Consider the following 12,874-nt stretch of genomic DNA (forward strand, 5'->3'; position numbering starts at 1 on the left):
CAGAAGCCTGTGCCGCACTGAGTCACTTTCACAGCACTGGGATGCATCATATTTGCAATGATATGTCACATCCCTGTACTTTCCTTTGCACTGGCACACAATTGGCTACCATGCACCAACGCAGGCACCCTTGCAGCATGGTAAAAGGGTGTCTGCATTTTAGAGGAGTGGCATTCTTACACATTCACAAGTTTACAAAAGGTTGTAAATCTTAGAAGGCGGCAGAAACCATGGGTGTTGCGTGAGAACATCAACACCCATGCACACCGCTTTCATGCAAAGTAATGCCTGAAAAGGGGACATATTTACAAGGACACGAAAAACCACACAGGGTGGCTTATGTGTGATTGTAAATATGGGGCAGCAAAATGCTCCACCGGTGCTTCACATAAAGTGACGCACCAGCTGCGCAAGGGGCTTGTAAATATGAACCTAAGACTGCATAGTCTGGAATCCATCTCAGACCTTTGTAGTCGAATTACAGACACTCCTTGCCCTAGTTCTTGCAGGTTCCTGCTCTCTCCCTTTGTGGCGGTTTTTCCATGTTTTGCTTCCCTCGTCTTTACGTTGTGTTTGTTTTCTCTCTCGTATATGTGGCAAATGCCTGAGGAGCTAAACTAAGTGCCAGTTCCCAAAAATTACTGCCAGAGGCCCTAGTACGGCGTATCAGCAAAAAGAAATAAAAAATTAGGGAGCAACCATCCGATACCACGCATTTCAATAGCAATTATTTTTTAAAAGCTCATGTGCTTAGAGTAAGGTGGAGCACTGGGCTCAAATCAGCTGCTCGGCCCTGCACAGTTGGTAAGAATAGGGGCTGTGGAAAATTACATACACAATAAGCAGGACACTTCCTCAGCCCAACATTTCGTCTTGGGGTTGTGACATGGAGGCAGCACATAGTAAAGAAATATCCCAAGTGGTGACAGGACACCCTGCACACTGGTACTTTCATTGTTACACAAGCGCCAGCCATCTGTGATCTGAGCATAAATAGGGCACCTATATGTGTGTATATCCTCATGTCATTTATTGTATATTTGAAATACAGTTTTTTGAACCAATCATATTATGAAGAAAGAAAAAAGGAAACATTCTCAATCAAAATATTTAATTTAAAAGGTTTTATTAAAAAGGCATTTATACCTCTTATTTACTCTAATACTACATATCCGTTCCCATATGTCAGGCAGTAGCCTTACTCTCACTTGCACTTCTATTATGATAGGACATTGCTATATTATAATATATTGCCACATTGTGGCATGTAGCACCCTCGAAATCACCAACAACAAATAAATTAATAAATATATTTCAGATCATTATCTGCTATTGGAAAGCATTTTCTGCAAGTATTTTAGGTGACAGAATATGAACATCATCTCAATGGGAAAAGTGTGGGGTTCTAAATAAAATACTAGCAAGGAATAGATCAGGGATGATCAAAGAACTGTCCCAATTCCTGAATGACTCAGTAGTAGCCCCAGAGCACAGCTCTATTCCAGTAGGAAAATTAATTCAAATCCATCAGCAGCTTCTTTGGAAACTGAATGGTAGACCACAGACAGCCTTGAAAAAAGGGGCCAATATTCTATGAAATTTTACCAGGAGAAATCAAGGGAAGCAACACCAAGCCTTTCAGAAGGAACCTCTTGGCAGAAAGAGGTAGAAATACAAAACACAGAACTATGACAACCTTTGAATAATCGGATGGTTTGCTAAAGAAACGCCAAATGTGCAAGTTCCATGAGACCTCATTCAAATACTTGGAAATGCTATACGCCTCAATCGGATGTATGACATATTATCGAAAGACGGAATATAGACATACAAAAATATCGACAGAAAAATATCGACATCAAAAATATCGAAGTTCTTTCTACATAAAGGTAAGTACAAAAATATCGAGAAAAAATATCGTAGTACAAAAATATCGAAGTAAAAAATATTGTTTTTTTAAATGTATTATTAATAATGTAAAAATAATTAAAAAATACATATAATTAAAAAAGTTATAGATATAAACTTTAAAACATATTTAAAAAATAATAACTAATACATATACATTTAAAATAAATTAAAAACTCTACATATACATTAATATATATACTTACTCCACATATTGCATCAGTAGGGAAAGCGTTGGATAGCGTAGGGGTAAAAATTACTATTCCAGCTCCAGAGGGTGCAACAGTAGGGAAAGCGTTGGATAGCGTGGGGGTAAAAATTACTATTCCCACTCCAGAGGGTGCAACAGTAGGGAAAGAGTAGAATAGCGTAGGGGTTAAAATTACTATTCCCACTCCAGAGGGTGCAACAGTAGGGAAAGCGTTGGATAGCGTGGGGCTAAAAATTACTATTCCCACTCCAGAGGGTGCAACAGTAGGGAAAGCGTTTGATAGCGTAGGGGTAAAAATTACTTTTCCCACTCCAGAGGGTGCAACAGTAGGGAAAGCGCAGGATAGCGTAGGCATTATATTAACATAGTTATCAATTACATATTTTAAAAAAATATATATATATATATATTTTATTTACACAAATATATTACTAAATACCAAATATTTATAAATAATATTTACTTACATAACAAAATATTAATTCCCACGCTACTCCCCCTTAGACTTATGACTTAATAACAATGAATAATATCGAATTGATGTAATTATAAATTAACTAATCAACAAATATTAATTACCAATTAATAATTAACGACTAATTAATAATTAATTCACAATAAATGTACAATAAGAATAAACAATATTTATTAATGCATTATTCATAATTAATATTATAAATTATAAATATTATAAATATTACATGGCCCCGCTAGAAGATGTCGTGACCCCATACGGGATAAAAATAATAAATTATGCTGACGACACTCAACTCGTCGTATCCTTTTCCCACCTGGATAACCACCCAGACAGTCTGCTGAACTGTCTCCAGGACATCCACACCTGGATGTGTGAATCCTCCCTGAGGCTGAATGGTGCAAAAACCGAAATCATGCTCCTGGGCAATAAATGGACGTCCATCCCTCCATCAGTCTGGCCGGACGCCTTCGGTGAAATTCCCACACCAAAAAAAGAGATCAAAACACTAGGAGTATGGTTGGAACCTGACCTCACCATGAGGACTCAGGCTGTCAAAACAGCTGGCACCTGTTTTGGTCTCCTGCGATCTGTTCGCAAGATCCTCCCTCTTCTCCCCCTCCCATCCAGGAAACTACTGGTCCAGGGGCTCATTTTAGCCAGGCTTGACTACAGCAACGCCATCTATCTTGGGGCACCGGAATTCACCCTAGCTAAACTCCAACGCACCCAAAATGCGGCGGCTAGGCTCATTATGAACCTCCCACCCAGAGCCTCAGCCAAGCCGGCTCTTAAGGCCCTACACTGGCTCCCTGTTCGCCAGAGAGTAGAGTTTAAAGCCTTGTGCACCACCCATAAGATCATCAATGGGGTTGGTCCGGCCGCTCTGAAAGACATGGTTACCCCCTACAAAGCCCCCAGACTCCTTCGCTCCGACGCCGAACATCTGGCCACTGTACCAAAATTCAAGAAGGCTCGCACCGGTGGTCGCCGCTTCTCGGTCAAAGCTTCCACAGGATGGAATTCTCTTCCACGCAGTCTTCGTCTGGAACCCTGTCACGCTCTATTCCGAAAAAAACTTAAAACCTTCCTGTTTCCCGAATAGTCCATCCCCTCCTCCCCCTCTCCTGGTCCACATAGATTTATAGCGCGGGGATGCCTACGGGTCACCAGGCGCTTTAGAAATCACAAAATAATAAATAATAATAATAAAATAATTTAAAACATACTAAATACCAATTGATTAATTAACAAGTAATTATTAATAAATACCAATAAATAAATACAATCTCTTTAATTGATTAAATTTAATTATTCCACACCCTATTCCCCTATAAGCACACAACCCACTACACATAAATAAATCACATCAAAAATGTAATTATCATTTATTCACTTAATAATAATTAATTACCAATTAATTATTGATTAACAATAACAAAAAATAAAATATACTAATACATTAACTCTAATTAATTTAATTAACTAATTAATAATAATTAATTACCAATTAATTATTAATTAACAATTAATTATTAATCAATAATATTTAAAAAAATAATTAATCAATTATAATTAAATTACTTCCCACCCTATTCCCCTATAAACCCACAACCCGCTCTGATACTAAAACGCAAAATGTAAACAAATTTTAATAATTTCTAAACATACATTAAATCATGTTTAACAAACATATAAAATACATATTAGAATATATAACACTAAACAAAATTTCGATATTAGTAATATCGATATATTTGATATCGATATTACTAACTTCGATATTACTTACCTTAAAGTCGATATTCTGTCCATCGATTTTATTGCACATCGATATTCTGTTCCATCGAAATTAAAACATCGATATTGTTGTATATCGATATTTTAATTTCAATATTTTGGCTACTCACCGCCTCAATCACTACACCTGCCTCCAAGAAAGAAAAGGGACATCGTCAATCATAATTTAGTGGTACTCAATTTACTGTGCTGCAGAGCAAACCCGGGTTTATCAATGCAGCTAATGACTTTATGTAGTAGCCACCTCACTTGACTTGCCTACGTACTGACCTTAGTTTACATTATTTTAGACTTTCTTGCATCTTAAGCTGATTCATAGACCAAGCTCCTGAGAACCACGTTTTCGTGTCACCTGTAATCATCAAGGACTTTATTACTTGCAGTAATCCCATGCAGACTCTGTGTCCTTCTCTGGTCACTCCACACGAGAACTACATGTACAAATGGCCAATTTGTCCTACAACCACATCCAAATTTCAGGTACTTGTGCACCTCTGACATCAACCAGGTTGAAGAATACAAAAGCCTAAACATGGGTACCCCTTTTTTAGCAACATGTACACGTCGTTCAACACTATAGATTGTAATTAAAATATCACTTAAAAAGTAATAACCTTCCTTATGCTGCGGCCAGGCTATTTAACAAAAATAAAATGACCTTCAAATGTTACGAATTTTCACAAGAAAATGTTGACATTACAGTTTCTGCTTCCACTGAATAGCCTGTGTTTGTCTTGTTGCCTTTTAGATGCCACTGAGTGCATAAAATGCCAGGACCATCAGTGGTCTGACGAAGGACAGAAAGAATGCATCGCTAAACGACTAGAATTCCTATCATACGAAGAACCCTTGGGGGCGACCCTGGCCTCCATCTCCATCTGTTTTGCCACCATCACATTTTCTATCCTGTGCATTTTTATAAATCTGCGAGATACTCCAATCGTCAGGGCCAACAATCGGGCCCTAAGCTATCTTCTCCTGCTTGCACTCGTCCTTTGCTTCCTTTGCTCAGTGATATTTATTGGTGAACCCCAAAGAGAAACCTGCGTGCTGCGTCAAGTGGTTTTTGCCATTGTTTTTACTGTCTGTGTTTCCACCATTCTTGCCAAGACCATCACAGTGATCATTGCATTCAGTGCTACAAGACCTGGAAGCAGGCTGAGGCTTTGGATGAGACCCAGGGTGCCTTTCTACCTGATTGTGCTCTGCTCCTGCCCACAGGGTATCATTTGTACTTTGTGGTTGACAACCTGTCCTCCATTTGTAGAATACAACATGAAAAGTGAAATGGGAAAGATAGTGATTGAGTGTAATGAAAGCTCCTTCATCATATTCTATTGTGTCCTGGGATACTTGGGTTTTTTGTCCGGCATTAGCTTTATCGTTGCTTTCTTAGCCCGAAAGTTGCCTGACAGCTTTAATGAAGCAAAGTTGATCACATTCAGCATGCTAGTGTTCTGCAGTGTGTGGCTGTTGTTTGTCCCAACCTATCTCAGCACAAGAGGCAAATATGTGGTCGCTGAGGAAATATTTGCAATCCTCTCTTCCAGCACTGGAGTGCTTTGCTGTATATTCTTCCCCAAACTATATATTGTTCTGCTGAGACCTCAGATGAACTCCCGGGAACATTTAATAGGGAGGAGCAGAGCTGAATTGGCGTCATAGCAGTTTCAGCACCAAAAAAGGACCTATTCAAATACTCCATGTTCACCTACATTTTTTTTTTAAACCAAAGCTTTGACAATTAAGCTTGTATTAGCAAAATAGTTACCAATGTATTCTCCATTAACAGCTCATCCTTCAGTAAAGAGTATAGTCATTAAACAAACTCACACATGAAATTATGCAACAGTGACTCAACTTTTTTTTACTGTGGTAGCTCCTCCCTGTGGAGTAAATTGTCCAATATTCATCACTGTTACAAGAATTTTACAGATGTATGCATCACTTGAACCTGATTCTTCAAGGACAAATCAGACATTATCAAGCACATGGTGGGACGTTAATGCTGCACAGAATGTCCAATAAACTTGTACCCCAGATGCACACTTCTTTACTATTGTCCCTCAATTTGTAATTTGCTTGCCCAGGTTGTGTCTCATTGCTGGCAGGTAGCATAGCAGGATGGGCATCACGCACACAGGGTTCTTGTTCTGTGCGGGTCTATGCCATTTTCATGATAGGACAGTTGTTTTATCAAATGGTTTACTTGTAATTTAGAAGGACTGCAGGAGAATACACTCGAGGTTAAAGCGAGTGGCTGGCCATTGCCTACACTCTCAATTTCACTTCTTGAAACAGTTACAATTTCTAATGTTGCCATCGCTCTTTCATTCAGGTCCTTCAAGCACAAAGGATATGTTGGAGTGTATTCAATAAAATCTAACACCCGTTCATTTTGCGGGCAACAGCGGCCTACAATGTTACATAGTGAAATAAGATACAAAGGCCAGCAAATGTATTGTTATGGTTTTCCATCACTAAAATGCTATTTTTCTGTCAATATAAAAAAAGAATGTTGTATATATTCGCGTGAAAAGATGGAAAATTTTAAGGATGTCATAAACTACACATTACTTCCAAATATTGATACTTTTTTCCACACTTGTAGTACAGGAGTAAAAATCTATTGCTGATCTGCACAAGAAAGATTTTCATAGGTTTTTGCCAAAGGCAGAAAGCACTATTTTTTCCCACAACGATCTGGATGGAAACAATCAATTACAGAGCCTTATTGGGAGTTTGACACCATTTTAGAAACCACAACTCTGAGAGCTCTTCCAATATGTACTCTCAAACATTTTACAAAAACACAACACATAGTTACTCAGAGGGGAGATTATTCCGTAGCACAGGTGTTCTTGCAAACAGCAATAGAACCTATGTTTGCCTTCCCCCTAACTTTACAGGGAAGCCGGCCATTCTTTCTACTGCCCTGTGTCTAAACCTGCACCCTACTCTCACTAACGAATGTAGGCAGAGGTTTACTACCAGATGCTATCCTGGCTTCATTTGAAGTGGTATACCTTCCTCATTAGCCTGCCAATTAATCCTACCTGCTACACATCGCAATACAAGTCTATTAATTGTATACCTGGTAACAGATGGAGTCTGCACTTCACTGGTGTAATGTGTACTACCTAATGAGACACTCTACGCTTTGGTGTGAGAAGCTGCAATATAAATGCTTTAATGCCAATGCTAACGCTAAGGTGCATTTTTAGCTGTCCTCTTGTTTTTGCATGGTGCCCATGTAAATCACTGCCTTCACCGCTTGCTCGCCTTTGATGTATCCATCCTCACTCTCATGTTTGGCACTGCTAAACGATGATTCATAAATTACTAGCTCTTGTGTCTTGTATCTTGTTCAAGCAATTTTTGTACTCTTTGTAAGAATGGGGTGCACCTGCAATTTTGAGTTTCACTTTCTGTCAGATGCACACTCATTCGAAGCAATGTATGTAAAAAAAAACAATGAAAGTCATGTAAATTGGGGTGGGATCAGCATTGGATGTTATATGATGAGCTATAGTCAGGTCTTGATGATGCATTGTATAGCAATATTGAAAAATTATTGATTTGCTAAATAAATGTGTGCATCGTTCACATAAGTGTATGTGCATATTGTGTTATCTATTCGACAATCAGGTCCCTAGGCCAGGAACCACCTACACTTGACTGAGGTGAGAAGAGAGTGCCAGGTGCCAAAGTAAAGATTTCTCCAGGGGATAGAGTGAGGCCCAGCATGTGACAGACATCGTTGGCGTGGTTAACCTATTTGAGGTATCTGTGCATGTCTATTCTGATGTTTTGAGGGGGCAAGCTGGGTAAAGGTGGAGTGTTATCTGTGTAGGAGAAGACAGGATAAGCTGTGCAGGAGAGATATATTTGAGGGAGTCACAGGATATAGGATGTTTGAAATTGGGTTTCTGGTTGGCAGAAATAGGCACCATGTTCAAGCAGGAACTACAACCTAGGCCTGGGGGGAGTTCGTGGAGCTTTACTTAAAACTCCTCCAAATTCCGTGGAATCCCTGGAGCGGGCGGAGTTTGCTTGGCCAACCCTAGTTCTTTATCGACCCTCTTAACTCCATGGCTGCTAAGGCAATTCCCCTCCTGTGCTGGGAATTGCTATTTGACATTATTTTATGACGAGCTGGGCTCGTCATCAGTGTACGAGGAGGCTACACCATGACGAGCCCAGCTCGTCATCAGCTTGGAAGGGGTTAATGTTAAATCCAACTTTGCCAGCAAAGAGCATTTATCATTACCATTACAATGATATTAAACATGATAGAGCTACTCCTTCTCAATCAGGAATTAGAGCAAAAAGTATAATAAGTCATTCCCAATGTACAACACCCTATCCAATTCGCTACCTAAGGCCTAACTTATTTGTGAGTTATATGTAACAAAAGGGGAAGTTAAGGCTTGGCAAGGGGTTTTAAATGCCAAAGTCGACAAAGCAGTGTAACACACATCCTCTACAGTGGCAGGCCTGAGACATGTTTAAAGGGCTACTTGTGTGGGTGGCATAACCAGTGCTTCAGGCAACTGGTAGCATTTCATTTAAAGGTCCTGGGCACAGGTAGACTTACAAATAAATTAAATGTACCAAATATGGATCAGTCAATGAAACCATGTTTAGGGGCGAAGCACATGCACTTCAGCACTGGTTAGCAGTGTTAAAGTGCTTAGAGTCCTAAGGCCAACAAAAATAATACAGACAAAAGTGGGGGTAAGCTATCAAAAAGGTTGAGGCAGCCCACCCTAAGGCTATCAGGTCTGACACAGGAGAATGTTAATGTAATCCTTGGTGCCGAGCAGGTGGCCTCTAGAAATCACAAGGATATAGGGAAGAGATGAAGGAGGGCCCAAGACGCTATATGAGTGTCTGTGCTTGTGACAGAAGCCCACTGAATCATCCACCCTGGAGTTTACATGAGTTTTACAGCTAGGATACAATTTTTAAAAAAAAACAAGAGTCTGTGAGTGTGAACATAAGGTACTTACCGTCCTCCCACTACAAGAGTGGTTAGACAGATAACTGTTAGCCCCCCCTTTCCCTCAGGCACCACCCATGCAGGTAAGAGCAGTGGGGAGGGGGCTGGGTAGGGGGAGTTCACTGACGAGGGAAACAAATGTTAAAAACAAAAACCACCTACCTTGCGCTTGCCAAGCTGGTGTGCAATAAGTGCAAGGTGAGTGTTTTTCATTTTTTAAATTTAAATTTCCCTCATTGTCTGTCGACTACCATGCCCCACCCCGTAACACCGCACTTACCGGTACGGGCCACTCCTAATTTCCCTGCAACCCTACCCTCCACTCCTTGAGATGGGCTGCAGCACAAGGCTGGCAGACACCTTAGTGTGTTCCTAACATTGTATGCACAAGCAAGTTTCTGATGAGGGTGAGAAAATCTAAGGATGAAGAACCCCAAGCATGTACTACTATTAGGGTTTCTGAAGCAGTGGGTGAGACTCACTAACGAGGAAGTAAAGAAAGAAATTGTTCCTGAAGGAAGGTACTTTAAATTTAGAATGCTTAAGCAGCTTGAGAAAGCAGTTGAAGGATCCTAACAAACAGATAAATAATGAACAATTACTGGTTTTTCTGACTTGTTATGAGGAAGCAAACAAAGCATAAGTTACAATTGCCTTGGATGAAGTAACCTCACAAGAGGCTCCAATTGCAAATACCAAACTAACCATTAGGATTAGTTTTAGGGCTCATGCACCCACTGCCCCACCTCCTCCTTAATTGTTTTCCCAAATTACTGATAACAAATTAGAACCAGAAGAAGAAAAGAAGAAAGATATACAGGCTGGATGTTGAATTCTACTCCAAGCTACGGGCTGGAAAGAGGTGCGCTTCAGCCGGAGGGCCCATAAATAGAGCAGCTCCTGCTATCCAGGTGGCACCAGGGGCACACAAAACCAAAAAGTAAGTGGGTGCAGATGCACCAGCACCTAACTGCTAGTGGCATGACTGGTGGGAATGCTCCAGAGTACAGCGTGCAGCTCCTTAGATGAGTGATAGACTCTCCAAACTAGCACTGCCAGTATAGACCTTGTTCCCAATCACTCCCTGTTAGACGCCATATTCCTTGGGATCACAGTATTACTACGACAGAGGGGAGTCTTAGGTTCCTTTTGAGCCAATAAACGACAGTTCTAAATTGAATTCCCATAAGGAACAGCACAGACCACCTTCCAGTGATATTGATGAAGATGACCCACAGAACCTCTCCCTCCTCTCATGGGCTGATTACAAATGAGGCAAAATAAAATGAACACATGCTTGCATGCACTCATTTTGATCTTCCTGATTATTAGTGGCTATGTTTTTCTGCTTCTTGATTTACTGACTGTGGAAGTACCTAATTCACTGGAAAACTTGCATGGGATTTTGCCTGCTGCATACAGTGATTTCATCTGCTATAAAGCCATTCCTCTTCTTTCCCCTACTTCCCTGCTTCCCCCACCCCTTTCTCACCTCCATTGACATGGATTGGCCCATGCAATGCACCCATTTACCAACGGCTCAGAGCATTCCATGCAGTTTCACAGCCCCACATAGTGATTCCCTAATCTGTGAGGTTTTAATGATAATTGCACAGTATTGGCATGATTTTGCTCGTAATGTGAAACCTGTATATAGGGCCTGAGGGAATACCCTGGTTCACGATGGATAATGTATGTACACCTCCCATGGTCTTGTGGAGACCTAATCAACATCTAGAACCAATTTTGTAATTTCTGTGAAATGCATTTAAGAATATGTAAGAATTTACTGGGCGGGTGTGATTTAATTGCTGAGATTGGTGGTGCTAAGTGAAATGAATGATCTATTGATCAAGAAGGCTTGTTTGCAGCAGTGTACCTGCTGATGAAGCTGCCCTGTCAGTAGCTAAGGATGAACTGATAAATGCTGTGATAGATGTGTCTCTGGTCAAGACTGATTGAACAGAAAGTGTTCATTGTGAACGAAAGAAAGGAGTATTACTTGCAGAATAATGGGTGTGTTCTAGAGATTTTCTGGAATTCCCCAACTGGGGAAACAAGTTCAGGAAGCTGTAGTGCATGCTTTTGAGCATGGATTACTAGCAAAGGTTCAGAAGCAGTTGTGTACTATGTGCATTGGGTAGAGGAAGAAAGGTTTAGTGTAGTCAATGTTGGCAATCATTGTGTGTCCATATAAGAGATGAAGAAGGACTCAAACAAATTGAAACTAATGGTTTTTCAAATGCAATAATTTCAGCAAACCATAAAAGGGAGGAAAAGGGAAGCCATAAACACAATGACCAGGGAGGAAATGGAAGAGAGTGTGGCAATGGGGACAAGGAAATTGAAAGTAGATGCTGCCGTTTGGCGAGATTCATGTTTTCATTATGGTCAAGTGGTCATTGGAAATTTCCTGGCCTAATCGTGTTTCTAATGCTGCCATTCAAACTAAAGCTCAACATTTAATCAAATAACGCTGTTCTAGTACCCTGGGTACTAGACAGGACAAGAGGTGCCAACGCATGTTTAATTGATACTTCTCTTAGGACCTCTGAGATTCCCTTTCTAACTCTCTCAGGATTGTTCAGCAGTGATGCATTTGGCATACCCAATACTGGAGTTCTCCTTCATATAAATGATCCACGGGACCCACAACTGATCAATATGTTTTTGTTGAGTACACCTTCACCTGTAAATTTACTAGGTATACTGCACCTCAGATGGGGTATAGCCCTCATCTGGGTCTGGTGGGTAATGAACAAATGCATCCATTGCAGGAGTCCGTGTTCGGCCTCTTGGTCACAGGTTCAAATCCTGGCAGGTCTATTCAGCCTGTCTGCGGTCGATAAAATGAGTACCATTGAGTTGGGTAGCAATAATCATCTGTTTTTCAGTACCAAGATGCCTATGGGTCAACGTGCACATGATAAATACTTATGTTATATCTCAAGCTATACAAAAGGTAAAACAAATTAATTATTAGCAGTTTTATGTAAATCTGAAGGGATGGATGAGAAAACAGAAATGTGTAATGTAAAGATTTCACAGGAAAAGCTCAAGCGAGTCCCTTTCTCTTTATAGTCCAAGAGCATGCAAATGATGTAGGATGCTTACTCTCAGCAGATCCACTTAAGATTAAGCTGAACCCCATGCAAAAACTGCCTCGCAACCCAGAGTATGCGATATATCCTGAAACCTAAGTAGGAATCTGACCTTTCATCGTAGCTCTAGTTAAAAGAAGGAGTGTTAGCTCTCACAGGAGTTTCTGCAATACCCGGATTCCCAATACAAAGGAAAGCATTAAACATTGTTACAGATATGTGCAGATTTTGCACTTGATCAATAACTGTGAGAAATTGGGTTGTTGGTTGACTGAGGAATGAGCATTGGTAAGGTAACAGAAACAATCCCTTACAAGGTAAACTACAAAATGTCACTAATTTGACTTCTGCTTATCCCTGGGTAGACTGACACAAAA

The sequence above is a fragment of the Lissotriton vulgaris genome, chromosome 7, assembly GCF_964263255.1.
Source record: "Lissotriton vulgaris chromosome 7, aLisVul1.2, whole genome shotgun sequence".
NCBI classification, from domain to species: Eukaryota; Metazoa; Chordata; class Amphibia; order Caudata; family Salamandridae; genus Lissotriton; species Lissotriton vulgaris.